General features: G+C 39.7%; 1 protein-coding gene across 2 annotated transcripts in view; it reads right to left on the bottom strand.

Moving 5' to 3' along the window:
* Positions 1 to 14,442, bottom strand: part of GRM3 (glutamate receptor, metabotropic 3) — a 310,500-nt gene extending 296,058 nt beyond the window's left edge. Inside the window, exon 1 of one of the 2 annotated variants that reach the window (XM_006891435.1) lies at positions 14,119 to 14,442. The gene's annotated coding sequence lies outside the window, so the exon portion shown is untranslated. The remainder of the gene's footprint in view (positions 1 to 14,118) is intronic. The other variant, XM_006891436.1, reaches the window with a different exon arrangement.
* Between the last annotated feature and the right edge of the window lie 3,645 nt (positions 14,443 to 18,087).

Raw genomic sequence — 18,087 nt, 5'->3', positions numbered from 1 at the left:
GTGGAGGGACAGGACAGGAGCGGAAGACCCTCTATGAGATGGATTGATTCGGTGACTGGGGTAATTGGGATGGGTGTGTCAGAGGCAGTGCGGTTGGCGCAGGATAGAGCAGGGTTTAGGGCTGTTGTGCATAGTGTCGCTATGAGTCGCAAACAGCTCTACGGCACATAACAACAACAACAACAATATTATACATATATTCTACAAGAATCTATTGGTATCTACCGGTTCCTGAGGAACTCTGGCACCTTAGACCACAGGGAGCAGCACTACTAATCAAGAGGCTGCAGCACCCTGGTGGTTTAAAGAATCCATCAGTGGTTCTGTGAGAGAAAGATGGGCAGTTTCTTCCCTTTTTATTTAAAGCCTCAGGAATGCAATGGAAATTCAGCTATGTATCAGTCCTGACTTGACATCTGAGAAGAGACAGACAGCCAGATAGACTGGTTCCTGGGTACATGGTTAAAATCTTGGCTTCACAGCTAAATAGGAAATGGAAGACATCTGAGCATATGAATGTTGTTGTTGTTGTTAGGTGCAGTCGAGTTCTAGATGACTCATAGCGACTCTATGAATGAAAGGCCTGAGGAGTAAGCATATGAATAGACAGCATTTTATTATACTCTGTAATGTAAGTATGTGTCTGTCCACCCTTTCCCCAATAGAAATCCAAACCCATCGCTGTCATTTTGATTCTGACTCATTTAGATTCTGTGCTGTCTCTATGACATAAAGCTTGAGGGATTACATGGGAGAGGTTATCAAGACAAGATAATGTGCACCAAAACACAAAGCATCACAAAATGACTACATCTAACTGCAGGCTAGAAAATATAGGAGATGAGACAACTGTCAGTTGTTTAGATGATCTGGCAGCAGAACAGCAAAGATGAGATGTTCGTCTGCATTGTGATTGATCCACAGTGCAGGATTCTCTAACAATTTGTGAACATCTTCCTGGGAACCAAATGTGGGCGGCGAATGAGTGGGAACCAACCTAGCAGAAAAGGACAGAGGCAGTGGACTCACACAAGTGAGAATCTGTGCAGTAGTCAGCTTAAAGGGTAGGAGGTGAGGTGGTATGCTCTGCTTTGGGATTACTACACAGCCATAGCTTCTTAGTACTAGGCCACCAGAAGCCCTGAGTGTCAGAGACAGTGCGATTGGCACAGAACAGAGCGGAGTTTAGGGCTGTTGTACATAGGGTCGCTATGAGTCGCAGGCGACTCGACGGCACATAACAACAACAACAACTAATACCAAAACAATACGTTACTATTCAAGCCTGTATAATGAGTACTGCATGAATTCAAGAGCTCTGGTGGCCTAGTGCTAAGGAATTGTGCTGCCAACCCAGAGGCATGTGCTTTGAACTCACGAGTTGTTTTGTGGGAGAAAGATGGTCAACTCCATCCTATGCACTTAAGTGCCTTGAAAACCTGCTGGAGGGTCTGATATGAGTGGGTTCCAACAAAATGGTACGTTAACAATGGTACATAACAGCAGCACAAATTTGGAGGATCAAAATGGCAGTGGTAGACCAGAAGAAAGCATCATTACAATGGACTAAAGTGAAACAAGGTGTAAAAGCTTTCTTTGGTTGCAAGTAGAAAATTTGGGTAGAGTAGAGGGTTGAATTTGGAATAATTTATAAGAGGATTATTGTAAAAGATCTTGATGAGTCAGCTAAGAAATCCATACTTCATTCTTATGTGATGACTGCATGGTAATAGAGGGAATAGGTTTAGTAATTGATTAATCCAGTAGAGGTGGGTCATCTTTAGCTTTCCACTTTCACATCCCATCACTATATTTTCCTTCTAGCACTTTAATTCTCTTGCTTATTTAATTATCTTGTTTATTTAGGGAGCTCTGGTGGTCTGGTGGTATGAAACTGTGCTGCAATGCTGAAGGCACATGGTTTGTATCCACCAGCTACTCTGCTCTTATTTATTTATTTAATTCTCTTGCCTGACTCATTATTATTTGCATTTTTAATTGCTTGTTATTCACTCTTACTATCTTCCTAGAAGGATGTAGGGTGAAATAGTCTCATTGCTGTTGAGTTGAAAATGATGTATAGTTGATCATCCAGTGGTTTTCAGAGGCTATAAACTGCACAGCAGATTGTCCATCTCTCTCTAGAGAAGCAGCTTGTGGATTCGATTGGAAGTACAATTTCCCACCTACTAAGCCACCAGAGTAAAACCAAAGCAAGACTAATTGCTTCTGAGTGGATTCTGACTCAGGGCAACTCCATGTGCTGTGTTGCACAGCAGAAGTTCATAGGATTTTCAAGACTATGACCTTGAAGAATGTCACCAGACTTCCCTTCCAAGGAGCCTCATGGTAGTTCTGAATTGATAACTTTTTGGTTAGTGTGTGAGTGCTTTGCCATTTTTATCAACTAGCTACTTTGGTGATTAAAAAAAAAAACAAACCCCAAAACACCATCATTGTCTTGTTCCCCCTAAAAACCCTGAACCCAAACAAATAAGAACACTTGACTTATTGATCTTAAGTCAATTATAACTTATCGTAGTCCTTTAGGACAGAGTAGAGTCCTGCCTCATAGAGTTTCCAGGTTTCTATATTTAGAGAAGCAGACTGTCACATCTTCATTTTATAGAACAGTTGGTGAGTTTAAACTTCCAACCTTTTGGTTATCTATCAATCAAGGGCTGATTGTTACTAAGGTTCCTCCGGAGACAAAGTAAGGGCTCATTAAATATCTGGTAAGTAAGTAAATGAAATAATAGGGAAAGATGGGTAGAGATAAACTGTTTAAGAAAATTGAGAGAAAAGTGATGATCATTTGGGATTTGGCAATGGATGAAGAAGAGAACAGAAGATGTAGCTGGGCTTGTGGAATAAGGGAAGATTCCCTAGAAGGCCAATCAAAATAGAAACTCCATGGGCAACTCCACAGTTTTGACCTACTTTCTGGGAAAAAGAATGTTCCTGTTATTTTTTGTTGTTAGGTGCTTACAAGTGGACTATGACTTATAGCTACCCAGTGGATAATGGCTCTGAACCTTGCCCTAACCTGAGGAGGTTAACCTTACCATCTCTGATACACCTGAACCCATTGCCATAGTTCTCCCTAGAATCTGGAAGTAAAAGGGAAGGAGCTGACTGGAATAATTATGTCTTTTAGTTCTGGATATACCGAGCCTCATGTGAGAAGCGCCAATGGAAGCGCCGTTATCAAATCTAAGCCCTATAAAAAAACCAATGGTTAACCAATGTTTACTGGAGACACAGTGTAGCTTTCAACATATTAACTTTTTCGTGTGTCTGAAACAGACTTTTAAAAATTAGAATGTCATTCACTATTTGGGGGCTTTGTCTTCACAAAGTTGTTTTTCTGGTATGGAAATACAAATGATGACACAGAGGCCGGACTGATCTCCTGAGACAGAAATCTAGTGTCTGAGCTAGGGGTGATCAAACCACCCCTGTCCTGGCTGCCCATCTTTTATTCCTACTCCAACATTTCCCCCATGTGCTCTGAACACTGCTTCAGAAAATATCTTTGGCAGTATTTGTGGGGACTGCCAGGTTCAGCTAAGCAACAATTCACTCGAATAGAGTAGAAGCTGAGTGGAGAATATATAAGAAGTTGCCAAATGAGGATTGGGTTTTCTTTTTTCTCTCCTATGCAGATCCGGAGGGGAGAGTGGAGAATAGTGACAAAGGAGTGTTTTCCCACATCCTTGAGCTCCCAAGGATATAACTATAAAGACAGTCTGAGTTTTAAGAGTGCACTTCTCTAAATCTGGAATGGTTTCTAAGAAATTTGGGATAATGTTTTCATTAACAATACTCTTTAAACCCCACCAATTTCTCTTTCTAACATATCTGTATCACAATCATAAAATGTAGGATAATGAGATAAAAATGGGAACATTTGCTGATAATAATACCTAAAAAGATATGCATTACACACGTTGGTGTATCTTACCAGAATTCATTCAAGGTAACAGAAGGCACACCGCTATGCAAAAGTAGAAAATTTCCAGAAAATAAATTTATTCATATAATCCATGGAAACTACACATTAGTTGAGTTTATTTATAACTAGTCTTGTTAAAAAATATTGTAGACAACTGGTTAATCCCATTAGAGCAGATCTGCTGTGAGAAACAATTCTGTACAAGCGAGTCAGTGGATTTTCTCTGTGTGATTGTCATGATAAGTGTATGGGTTCTCAAACTTGAGTGTGCATAAGAGTTATCTGGAGGCTTATATTGATATGTGGATTCTTCAATCACAAGCTAAATTTAATTTGTTTCAATTAGTCTGGGAGCACATCTATGCCAGCCTTTTGAGTTTTATGTAAACCTCAAAATTATTCAGATGCAGGCTTTTCTGGGCACATAATTTGACAAACACTGTTACAGCAGAGACAAGCTGATGATTGTTCCGTAACTGACAGTATAGTTTGTGAAGGAAAGGGAAAAGGAGAGCTGATCATTTTCCTTCAACCTCTTACTCTCCCCTACATCAAACATTCTGTTTTTCCATTTGAAGAATATCATTAAATTACCAGAGTTCCTACCTGCCTCACACAGCCACTAATACAAATTTAGGAACTTAGAAGAAAAAAGAAATTGATGAGAATAAGCATACTATATGATCAGTTTTCTTCCCAGTGCTTTGCTTGTCCAGTCACTGCATGGAAGGCCTATATCCTTTCAAGCTATTATATCATAAATGTCCAGGATGTCACAGTCAAGGAAAGGCTGGCATTAGGCAAAGTTGTGAGGTATGCACAAATGTTCACTTCTTCTTCCCACTCCTCATCAAACTAGTTGAAGTTAATTTTTCCAAAGAATATGTGAAGTCAGGGTTGTGTTAGTGAGTTAGTTCACTTCATGGACCTAGAAATGCATGATTCTTTTAATTTCCTCGATAAAATACCTTTGCTAAAATGGAGAATTTAAGATATTCAGGAGCTACTGTGGGTACTGCAGCAGTTTAGAAATCTAAAGACATGCAGATGTCGAGGACCTCTCCAAAGTTCTAAAGAGCAAAGATGTCATTTTGAAGACTAAGGTGCACTTGATCCAAGCTATGGTCTTTTCACTTGCTTCCTATTCATCTGCAAGTTGAACAATGAATAACAATGAGAGAAGAATAAATTAATTTTAATTATGATGTTAACAAAGAGTATTGAATGTTCCATGGAATGCTAACAGAACAAACAAATCTGTCTTGAAGGAAGTTCAATTAAGATGGTCCTTAGAAGCAAGGCCGGTGAAGTTTCTTATTTACTTTGGGCATATTTTCAGGAGGAATCAGTCTTTGGTGAAAGATATGCTAGGAAACGTAGAGGGTCAGCAAAAGAAAGGAAGACCTCAAAGAAATAGATTGACACAGTGACTATCACAATGGACTCAAGTATGTCAGAGATCTTGAGGACGGCATGGGATAGGGCAAGGCTCAGATCTGTTGTTCAAAGGGTTGCAATGAGTCCCAGGCAACTTGAAGGCATATAACAACAACTACTACTACTGTAGGTAAGGAGTTGTGCTGCCGATCCAAAGGGAGGATGTTCAAATGCACTAGAGTTTCCTTGTGATAAAGATGGGCAATCTCCTCTCATGTGATTTAGAGTCTGAAAAACCTCCTAGAGGGTCAGTTATATAGGTCAAGTTCAGCTCAGTGGCATACAGCAGAAGAACTTTTGGGAAGGTGGGTAGATGAGGCCAGTAGGTAGGCCTTTTGCAATTTCTTCAAATATTTTTCTCAAGAGTAGCCTATGGAAGAGCTATCTTAGCAATGTAAGTCCTACACCTTGACTTCTCAGCTCTCAAGTGTGATATGGGCTGGTCACCAACCAATTTGAACTTAACAGAAATCACTTAGATAAATGCATTACCATGAGTAGGGTCTTTGAGATGTGCCTCAAAATAAAAACAGTTAGATTACCCAGGTAGCAGTTACTCCTCAAGGCAGATATCAATTCCTACTTGTTCTGACCTTATAGTGCAATCTCCCAAATTGACATGCATTTTGAAATATTTTGTGAAAGCATTTTCCCTTATATTGCATTCACCAACACATGGTGAACAGAAACTGTTAAGCAAAACACAAAATATTACTAATAATCCACCACTATGTATTATCAACAATCAAAAGAAACAGTCTCCACCAGATGGAGAAAGAAATCTGTGATATCCATTAAGCTGTTGTGTGTGTTTTTTAATGTCTATAAAGTATTCCAGGAATCTCTGGTGGCCTAATGGGTAAGGAGTTGTATTGCCCCCAAAGGCAAGAGTTTGAAATCCATCAGTATCTCCATAAATGGGATGTCTCCTCTCATGCAATATACAGTTTCTGAATACCTGTTGGAGAGTCACTTCTGACTCAGTTCTGATTTGATAGCAATGAGTACAGAAGAAAGGAACTATGTAGTATTTCAGCCCAAATTGCAAATCAGAGAAAACCAGTTGAGTAAAATGTCACGCTTTGGCTCTTTGGTTGTGTGAAAACAAGTATGAATTCATGTACTCAAGACAGCAGGTCTCCTGTCTGTGTGAAAGCCTCCAGATCAGAAAATCAAGAGATACGAGTTTTCCCAGACGGTCCTACTGACTAAAAGATTTTGGAGTCACCAGCAGGTCACCTCACTTCTGTTCTCAGTGTGTAGAACAAACGATCTTTGGGTCCTTCTTGTCTCATGCTGATATATGTATTATAAATTCTTGCCTGACTGAGTAAGTAAAATAATGAGAGTTTAATATCAAAGATAACTTTTCCTACTTTGGGTAAATAAATTTCAAAATTTTAATGCTCAATGAAGCATTTTTACCAACTTGTTTTCCTGGTAGAAAGTAGGAAGGCAATAACAGAAATCAAACATCATCATTTTAGTCATATAGCAGAAATGCTACTCCCTTCCACTACTATTTGAGAGACTATATTCTCATCACTGTGTATAATTTTTCAAGTTGTGATGTTCACCCAAATTAGGCTCCCGGAAATAAGGTTTCCTCCATGTTTACATACATACCTGATGTTTATTTCTTAGCTTGTGACTATTGGTGGTGGTATTAGGTGACGTTGAATCAACTATGACTCATAGTGATCCTATGAACAAGAGATCTGAATCCTATCCTATCTTGAACCATCCTTATTTTTTTTGTTTTTTATTGTATCTTCTTCATTTTGCTGACTCTAAACATTTTCCCAGGTTTCTTGTTTTCCTATTGCATTCTTTAATTCTCAAAAGGAATTGTTCATCTAGGGGAGGTAGAAGGCAAGCTTTGTTTCACTGGACATTATTCTCTTCCTTAATACCCTCCACTATATATGAAGCTTACAGAATGTGTGAAGCTTAGCTTAAACAGTTTAGAAAAATTCAGCCCAATTTTCTCAATGGAAAACATGTCTTTTTTTTTTTCCAAAAACCACAACGTTTCTTGATGTCTTTCTATTTTATTGCCTGTTTGCATAAAACTTTGGCAAGGTTTGGGGTATGAAGTAGATTTTAAGTTCTAACCTTGTTGGCTTTCTGAAATAAGGTAAATTATTTTATCTCCCTGGGACTTCATTTCTTCTTCCCCTGTCCCCATCTTTCTTTGGTTAAAAAAAAAAAAGATAGGAATACCCACTTCATAGGAGTCCAATGAGTATTAAAGTGTTAAATAAACTATTCTATTTAATGTTTTAGCAGAATATTTAAGACACATGCCAATTGGTTAATAATGTTCATCTGTTAGCAGGACATCATTAGATCTTTCACCTTACACACACAGCACAGTGTATTCCATGGTGTATCAGGAAATACATGTGCATTTTGCTTTGGTCAGAAAATAAGCAATGACCACTTTTAGGTGACCCTCCAGTGGGTTTTCAGAGGGTGAAAATTGCATAGGAAAAGACAGCCTATATTTCTTCTTCAGCTCTACTAGGGGATTTGAACTGCATGCCTCTGAATAGGGAAAACTCCTTAACTACTAGTCCACCAGAGGTCCCTTTGGTCATTGTTGTTGTTATGCACCATCGAGTCGCTTGAGACTCATAGCGACCCTATGAACAAGAGCTCTAAACGCCCTACTATCCTGTGCCAACCTAGCCATCTCAGACACACTCATTCCCACCACTCCACTCACAGAATCGATCCAGCTCATTGAAGGTCTTCCTCTCCACTGCCCCTCCACTCTGCCAAACATGATGTCCCTCTCCAAGGACCAGTCCCTCCTTGCAACATGCCCAAAGTATGTCAGACGACGCTTCAGAATCCTTGACTCAAGGGAACATTCTGGCTTCACCTTCTCCAGGACAAACCTATTTGTTCTCCTAGCAGTCCATGGTATATTCAACACTCTTCTCCAACACCACAGCTCAAAGGCATCAATTCTCCTTCTATCATCCCTATTCACTGTCCAACTCTCTGATGCATAGCATGTAATTGCAAAGACTATAGCCCGGATCAGTCATAATATAAGCTTAATAAAGATATTTAGACTGATAGCTCTATTAGCTACATTTTCCTTCATCTGGCAATCTTTTTCTTAGAGAAGTCTCTTCAAATTGTTGTACAGTTAATTCCTTCCAACTCCAAACTTTATAATATTGATAGCAATATGATTCCCAAGCTGTGTGTCTTGCATGATATTTCATAGAATGTCTAACCATTTGATAGTGATCGATATTCTTTCAATTAGACTGAGCCAAATCGTGTGTGTGTGTGTGTGTGTGTGTGTGTGTGTGTGTGTGCGCGCGCACACCCACACCCACACCCACATGCTTGGAGAATAATAGTAAGGTACGTTCTGACAAAGAATATAAAAAGGAAAATGCTGTGGGTTTTCTGTGAAAGCACCAGGCCAGCATATGACTTTATCTTCAAATATGTTATTTTCTTCTATGCTTACAGAGATTTTGAAGAAGTCCTGGTGGGCAAGTCAGTAGGTAGTTGTGCTGTTAACCCAAAGGCTGGTCCATCGAAGGTAGGTGGGCAATCTCCTCCTGTGTGAGACACAGTCTCTGAAAACCCACCAGAGAGTCACCTCTGAGTTGGTTCTGAGTTATTAAAAAATGAGTTTTATAAGGAAATAGATTATATATGAATGTCTTTGAAGTTTATATCTTGTCCTGCTCTTAAACTCAATTCATTGCTCTCAAGTATGAAGCAACCTGTAGCCAAACCTCCATGGTATTTCTGAGACTGTAAACCAGGTAAGATGAGTTTGCCCTTCTCTACCATGAAGTCGTTAGTGGGTTTGAACTACCAGAGAAATGTCACCTTTAAGTTAGCAGTCTATAGACTATGCCCCCAGAACTCCCTATTCTTAAGGTGCGGTATAATTTTGCCAGTTCCGTGAAAAGGTTATGCATTTGATGACAAAGAATACATTTTGTGTAGGAAGACTCGAGATTTTTTTTCTCTGTTGTAGGGAGAAGTGGCACATATATTAATGGCCTACTTTTCTTTTACCAAGAAAATTGATTTCTTCTTTGTTTCTAAGGAAAATCATTTTGAGGGTACTCACCGCTATGTAATGAATGATACTATAAAAACACTTTGGGGCTTCACAGGAAGGAGAATGCCAGCTTAAAAATTATTTATTCCATACAGCCTGATTTTATTCCTTTGAACATATTTTCAGCTTCAGAATGTCACTTCTCCTTAACGTTCTCTTAACTTAGTCTACATAGATGTTTCTATGTATCATCTAACGCTTAACAAGCAATAAAGAAGACAGTAGTAAATTGTGTTTTAGCTGCTGATTCACCTTACTCTTTGTCTTATATTTTGGGACTTGCCAAGTGGAAAGTAGGAATGTATTTCCTGGTTTATCATTTACTCCTCTGCTGTCTAGCAGAACTTGCATCTCAATGGCTGGAACTTAAAGAAACAATTGAGTGGTAAGGTGAGTCTACCAGATACTTGCTTAAGGATCTTAAAAGAAGATTGCATGGATGCCTTGCAAACAGATTTTAAGTGAACAAACTAAAAACCCTGGCTTTTCTATTTTTAACATAACCTTCACATATGGTATCCACATTTAAATATAATATCATTCCATCATGACATATGCATCATTTCAGCTTACCTTTCATGGTATAGCACAGTGAAGAATTGGGACTTATTTCTACCAATACTTTCAACATTGTTTCAGCATGAAGAGGCTACTGAAAATTCTAATGGAATTAATACACCATGTTAACCTATGTATCTCAAACAAAGCTTGAAACAGGTTTATTCCAATTGGATCTCCTGTGGAGAATTTGCATTTCCAACCCAGCTATACTAAATCAGAATCTACATTTTAACAAGAACCTCAGGTAATTCTTAAAGATACCCCAGATGATTCATATATACAGAAGAGTCACCTGGAGAGCTTGTTAAAATGTAAATTCTGATTTAATATATGTGAAGTAGAAATGCAAATTCTCAGCAGCAGGTCAAACCTTGGAATGAACTCCCTCCAAGCCCTGATCCAAACTACACACACTATTTTATTCCTAGCACATTTTATTAATTATGGAAATTACTTTCATTTCAATAGTGGAATTTACATGACAACAGCTTCTGGGGCTCAGTGGAGCATCAGACTAGCATGTCACAGAATTCCTCCTTGTAGTATGGGTGGTGACAGGGTCCTATTGACATCAATTTTATGATAAAAATTTCTCAGAAATGTGCATCCACATAGAATATTACTTAGAAGGTATCATCTCCATATTCACATAGGTCATTATTTTACAGAAGGCAAGTTCTTCACTCTTATATTAATTAGTAAGATAATTGATGAGGAATACAAAGCCATACACACAAATTTCTTAAAGATGTGCCTTCATTATTTAGCGAAGATGTTGTGTTGTCTCCTGGAATTGTGTAAAGCTTTTGTAGCCTAAAAGTCTTATATAAACATTGGATGAAGACTTCAAATCCAGCAAAAGAATGAACGGGTCTGAGAGGGTGGGGTGGATATTGAGACCAAATAATAAAATAAAACCAGGAGGAAATTAGGTAGACTATCACAACAAAGTTCTTAATAGGGAGCATAATGGATTGTGCAATAATCTTTCAAAAACCCTAGAAGTCATTACTTGATCCATTTCAAGTTAGACTGGAATAAAGTTCTCCGACATACAGCATGCTGTGGAGACCAAGACCAAGCCTACATTAGAGGTGGAAGCAGGAGAATGAGCCAATCAATAGTCTTTACCATTACAGTGATTGCTATGATTGTATTAGTTTTTTGTATCCTATCAACATGGATCATCTGCTGTCATATGATGCTACTTCTTGAGAGTAATCTGAAAAAATTCACCTAGTGTATGTTTGATGTATTCACCAGTATGCCAGAATAGATTTAAATGCATACTGAACTCAATGTAAAATAGCGAAGCAGGCAACTATTTGTAAACACCTCCTTTTTTTTTTTTCCATCCCCTCCTGGGAGTTGCCCCTAGGGAAAACATGTCTCACCTTGGAAATCTGGCTACATTCCAATGTGCATAATGCACACTGTCCTCCTGGCTTTTCAATGGAGATTGGATATTAATTCACATTGCCTTTGTTTAATGATTTCTTGAGGTTGAGTATAAGAAAGCAAATAGAAACATGTCATCCCTTCTGTACAAATCCTTTGCTACTTAAATATAGCAAACAGGCTACATGTGAGCTCCATTTAGGAAGGAGGGGGGTGAAGTCCCTGGATCAAGATCACGACTGGACACTATTAGAGGAGCAGAGAATATAAAAAGAGGTTGAGATGGATTAAGAAAGGACTACTTTTAAGGGTGTCTTCATCTTCTGGTACTCAAGGAAGATATAAAATATGACCTCCTCATTGTTGTGAGTGCCAATTGATCAGCAACCACAAGGGGAGTATTGATGACCTTATGGGATTCATACCAGTTCTTTTGACAAAAATACTGATTTAAATTTAAATAAAAAGAAATTTTTATGATGCCTTTCTATTTGTTCCATGTATCATTTTTAATTGTCATGACATCAAATCAGAGATAATTCTTCTAGGTTTTTTTTAATTGTGAGGTGAATTTATAGTAATTTCCTTTCCTGTATACATTACAACTTTAAATAAAGGACCATTATGCACAAATGAGTGGGTAATAGCATATGTTTCATTAATCCTAATATTTTTATTCATGATACGTTTCACACATATTCTCAACTTAGTGATCACATACTATTGATGTGTAAAATAATACCTCTCACTTCAAATGAAAAGAGATATTTCTGTACCCCATGCCTTGAAGTTGAGCCTAATCCTAATCTTTTTTGGGCAAAATTTTTATGATTTGTTTTTACCTTTTATTGGCAGCAGGGGTCTATCTGAGTCCAGATTTTTATTTTTTTTTTTTAAGGGAAGGGTCTTAATAGTAAAAGTATTCCTGAAGTATCCCTTAATTCTTTATTCCAGCTAATGTAGGTATTCTGAAATTTTTACTGTTTGCCTTTTGAGAGTGTAAAATTCAAGATTTCACCTAATTTTCCACTCAGAGCACCTGTGTTAACTCGGAACATAAATCACGATAGCCTCAGGGCATGCCTTCTCCAAGTATCTTTGTACTTCTGCTGAATGATCAGAACCCTGAAGGCTGGACTACTGAAACCCACAGGTGGGGATTTTCCTTTTTAGTAAATATGCCAATGTCATCAAAAAGGGAAGATATCATTTTAGCAGGTGTCCAAGAGCTTCCACACATACTCACATTCAAGTGGGCATTTTTTGGGGGGGTGGGGGAAGGGGAATTGTGCTTAGCACTGTAGAATCATTAACTAACAATAGTGTCCAGACACCTTAGGCAGGAATGATGTTATTTGAGGAGTTTACTGTAGTGTCTATGTAGATGCTTTCAGTCACACATCAAATGTGCTTAGACAAATAATTAGAGTTCAAGTAGCAGCTTTAAAAGGTGTGACCAGAAAAACTGAAGACTTGCATAAACTAAACTAACGCTATTTGTCTCCAACAAATGGGTGCTCATCTCCCTCACAAAGAAGCACCATCTAGTTCTACTAGCAGTTTTCGAAGAGTAAGTGACACAAAGAAATTCAAAGTGATGGACGACAGCTGAGGTCTTCAACTCATAGGAACTTCAACTTTGAATATACCAACATGTAACCAATGACGTAAATACATCTATTCCTGTTAAGATAACAGCAGAAATATTTGACTAACAAATTAGCTGAACAATTGAGCACGAATTTTAGAAGTACACAGTTTAGTTATTTTCAAAACGTACAATGCTCTAAAATACCTGAAAGGAGCACCTTTCCTCAAAAATATCTGCCTAAAAATGTTGTTCTTTAAAGAATATTTTACATGTATTCACTCAAGCTAGGAACTAGAAATAAATCGAACTGAAATCCTTAGAAGGAAGCTTATTGGGCATGTTACCTAGTCTATTTCTAGACCACGAATCTCCCGCCCTCTCTGAGTTATCTCACTGTCAGATAAGAAAATGGAACAGATCAATGAAAGAGGCTCCCAATCTCGATTTTTGGGCTTCTGATCAAGCTAAAAGAAGAAAAGGGCAGGGAGTCAGGGCTTTCACCCCAGCGTGTTTGTAAAAGGTAACACCTCTGACCGCCCCCAACTGCAGCACCGATCCTAGCAGCAGCACCACCACCGACCAGTGCCCGCTGCCCACCTCCCCTGGCAACCTCCACACCCACATCAACCATGTGTGTGTCAGCCAGTCACTGCACGGTTCCTCGTGCACAAAGCCCAACTAAGCCCTGCATGGGAAGGAATCCTGAGTCTGGAGAAGAACTGCAGGAGGTTAGAGGATGAGCCTGGTCTCTCTGGGGTCTGCAGGTGTGCAGTCGTCCCTTCGCCCCTAGCACCCTGACTGCTGGTGACCATCCAGGAACCTCCCTCCCTCGCCAGTGCACAGCTGTGCGCGCGCAGGACACACACACATCCACACACAAACTCTCACTCTGCTCACCCACATCACCTCTGCCCCACCTTCACCCCCCTGGGCAGAACTGTAACGACTGGTCCCTGCTCTGCCTCAACTTTCTCGGCTGTGCGTGCCCCACGCGGCAGCCGACTCTCCGCGCCCTCTCTGGGCACCCTCTCTGGGCACCCTCGAGGGGCACACGTCCTCCTCCGCGCCTCTTACCTCGCACTGCCAACTCCTGGCGGGGACTGGAGCTGACCGTGGTGGCAGCGGTGGTGGCTGAGCCTGCACCCGGGCTCCAGCTCATGGTTTAGCCTCCTCATCCGACACAAAAGAGGTAGCTTGCGGGCTTTGTCCTTTCCAAATCCAAGGGAGAAGTTATTTTGCCCCCGAAATGGCCAACTTGTGCGCGCAGCTTCCTGTCACAGTGCCCCCCTGCACCCGCCCCCTCCTGGCTGCGCGCTGGACCAAGGCCCGGTGGCAGAACATCCAAGCCTCCCAGTGAAAAGGGAGTGGGAAAAAGAAGGGGTGGGTGAAGAAGAGAGGGAGGAGGTTGGGAAAAGGGGGGACCCAGTGGTCTTCCGAGGAGGGGAGGGGAGCACTTCCAGGCTTCGCCCTCCTCCTCCTCCTCTTCACAAGCAAACCCACTTCCAGGAGCAGAAGCAACTTTCCTTCACCTTGGCTGGGCTGAGACCTCCTTTAATTGGAACTCTAGGCTTAGGCTCGGTCCTCCTGACATTCTCTCCTCCTTCCCTCTTTCGCCCTCCTCCTTTTTCTCCTTCCCTCTTCTCCTCCCTTGCCTCCCTCCTTTTATAGGGTGTATCTGCAGAGTCTTCAGTGAGCCAGGGAACCTAGAGGGGAAGGTTATTGTATGGGAAGCCCAGGCAGTTTTGCTGACTGTTTCACCTCACTGTATTTGCAATCCTAACCCGTGCGCACAAAGGTTGAGGAATTTCTGAGGAGTGGAGTGAAGGGGCGTGGGCCACAGAGAGGGCACCGGCTCCAACTTTGAAGCTGGGCTGGAGCTTTATTGGCAGCCTGCAAGAGAACGAGGACTGAGAGTCAACCCTTGGAAGAACTATACTGTGGTCCTGATGCTACCGGCAGACCGCATGCTGGAGGAGAAAGGAGAGGGCAGGAGCGAGGCCAGGCCGGTGCACAGCTCTGCCCCGCACGCTACCCCACTGCACAGTGAGAGCCCCAGGAGAGGGCTGGTGCGCAGCACAATCTCTGGGTCAGGAGGGAGGGAGACGCTGGGGTTGCCTAGCAACCCTCATCAATCTTCTCCGGATAGCTCCCTCTGAAGGAATTCGATTGGACAGCCTCTGGAGGGAAGCCACGCCCCTTCAGGGATGCAGGACTGCTGCCCCCCACCCTCCTGTATTCTTTCAAATTTCTTGGGTGGAATAAGATTCTTTGGGAGCGCCGAATTACCTGCTCCCTTATCCTCCTGGGCTGCCACAGCACAGCTCTCCCCACCATCCTCACAGTCTCTGTCCTCACTTGTCATTAGCACATAGATGATGATCTTTACAGAACGTCCTAGCGCTTCTTAAAATTAAATACATAAATAAATAAATAAACCCTTTAAATCGATGACGTAGGCACAAAAGAGAAAAAGGCACACGGAAATAGCTTTCATAGGCTCCACGCTACAGAGAAAGCCTTTCTAAAGGTAAAATTCCAGGGATCTTTCTATGTTTAGAACCACATTGTATTTAATTTTGAACCTGAAATCAAAGTGGCACCAATTTTCCACACCTGATATGCTAACTTTATGTTAACCAAAGCCCGAGTTACATGAAGTCAGAGACAACTAAACTTAATGCTTTAAATGCTACATTTATTCTTTAATATTTAATGCTGATTTCTTAAACAACTGTTGTTTTTGTAACCCAGCCAGAATAATGAGACTACAGAACTAAATTTTACTATTAGAGAGCTCAATGTATTTAGGAGACATATGTGCTAATATATTTCATTGTGAATTCCACGAAATTCAGAAACTTGAACCTGTTATAATTGGAAATGTCATTAAATTGTGAAATCTCTTCTTACTGGAATGCAATGGCATCATCAAAATAAAAGCACAATCACGCCTGTATTTCATTACTAACATACACAGCATATCACAAATAAATTAGCTCTTCATAGGACAAAGTCTTCACATTGTCTGCCTATAGAACAAATAATGGGCTTTAGAGCCAATAAACAGAGACAATGAAGGCTATTAAGACTTTTACACAGAAAAACCTTCGGATACTCACTAAGGTACAGACTTCCCGATATATTCAGGAAGGTGTTCTCACAGCTTTTGGCCACTTTTAAAATTCTCCAAAAGATCCCATTATGGACTCTTCAGACCTTATGAGGTTCAACTGAAATTGGGAGAAATAGAAGGGTTCTGATATTTTTATCCCACTTAAAAAAAAAAAAAGTAGCTGTGTTGGCACAAAAGAAATCGCTGATATTTAGGCTGAACTGCATTTCCATAACCTGTATCTAGGCTGTTCAACACCATACAGTATAACATTTTCACTGTGTAGATCCTGAAATACTGAAGCAAATTTTTAATCTGTTATTAGATCTGGTTTTATGAAATATCCCTCAGCATCCCAACCCACTAGGAAAAACTGGACCCAAAGGCTGTTAAACTTGGTGGATTTGAGTGGTTCTTACTTGGGTATCACTTGGGTAGGTTTTTAAATGTAGTGATATTTTCATTTCTTTAGCTGTATGATGGGGAAAAATATTTGCTCATTCCTCAGAGTTATTTGGAGAATTAGTCACTCTCAAGGAAACACATATAATAGTCTGAAATTTATAGTTAATTAATGGTATTTTCCTTGTTGAGTCATATATAATATTTAATTGAAAGCAATTAGTCTTGCACTTTAATCCTTGTGTGTTTAAATCTATCATGGTTTTGTAACACAGTTTTAACTTTTCATTTTCCTTTGTTGGGGGTATGCATGCTTGTGTGTTTTCAAGTTCCTTTTAAAATACTACAAGGATAAAGCTAAATAACAGCTTCTGTTTAAATGATAAACCAATGAGGAAACGACATCTATCCTTCTTCTCCCTGGTCTAAGTACTCTAGCTAGGCTCCATTTCTAAGCAAGTCTATCTATTCCCTCCTTTATTTGACATGTTTACCATTAACAGAACTTTTTAAAGTTAAACACATGTCTGTGAGTGTCTACATAATTCTTCCCAGTTCATTTTAAAAATTACTTTGTTTAAACACTAGTAATTAGTGTGTGCTTGAATGGTTAACCAAGATATTATTTCCATTTAGGGCTCTTTAAGGTTAACACCATTGTTTCTGAAATAGTGCCTTTGAATTGTAGTTCATAAAGTACCTAACCTTTCTCCAGTAATAACATGGAGATCTGATGAGCATCAGTATTAATTAAAAAATAAAATACCTTCTATGTCTCCATTCTGGTTCAGAGTTTGAACTCACTAACATTATTTTTAGAGAAAATCCTTATTGGCTTGATGCAAAAATTAATCCTTTTATTGCTTTCTACTATTCAACCCCCAAATCATGCAGTTATTATTAATATAATATATAGGATGCTCAGGTCCTCAGTTTGCCATGGACAGTTCTTGGTGTATCATACTGCTCATTTTTATTTATGAAAAGCCACCAGTTTGGACAATATATTACTACCTGAACCCAAGCAGACTCTGTCTTCACTTTTTCCTCTGTTCTATGGCTATTAAATTATTCTTTTTAACTCTTTTTCAGAGATAGAATTGGATAATTCTGGGAAAGATGTCTTTATAAACCTATAATATGCATATTAAATATTAAAATTTTTTCAGTTTGTTCCTAAAAGTCCACTTCCCTCCAGCTGATACTTACTCAATGATCCTCCATTTGGTTAGGGCAAAGTCATTGCCCTGGAGTTGGAACTGATTTATAGCTAACCCACTATTGAGTTTTCAGAGACTGTAAATCCCATGAAAGGAGACTTGCCATCTTCTTTTCCAAATTCAAACCACCTACATTTGGGTTGGGAGTGCAACTTCTTACCAATAGGCCACCAAATTGTTGTTATGTAAGTTTGAGTTGGAACTAATTTGTAGCTGACCTTCCATCACATTTTCAGAGACAGTAAATTGTATGAGAGGTGATTGTACATATTTCTCTATAGAACAAATGGTGGATTCAGTCCCTATACC

The sequence above is a fragment of the Elephantulus edwardii genome, unplaced genomic scaffold (genome assembly GCF_000299155.1).
Source record: "Elephantulus edwardii isolate Elephantulus edwardi_28Jun2011 unplaced genomic scaffold, EleEdw1.0 scaffold00098, whole genome shotgun sequence".
NCBI classification, from domain to species: domain Eukaryota; kingdom Metazoa; phylum Chordata; class Mammalia; order Macroscelidea; family Macroscelididae; genus Elephantulus; species Elephantulus edwardii.
This window is presented reverse-complemented; position numbering and strand designations above follow the sequence as displayed.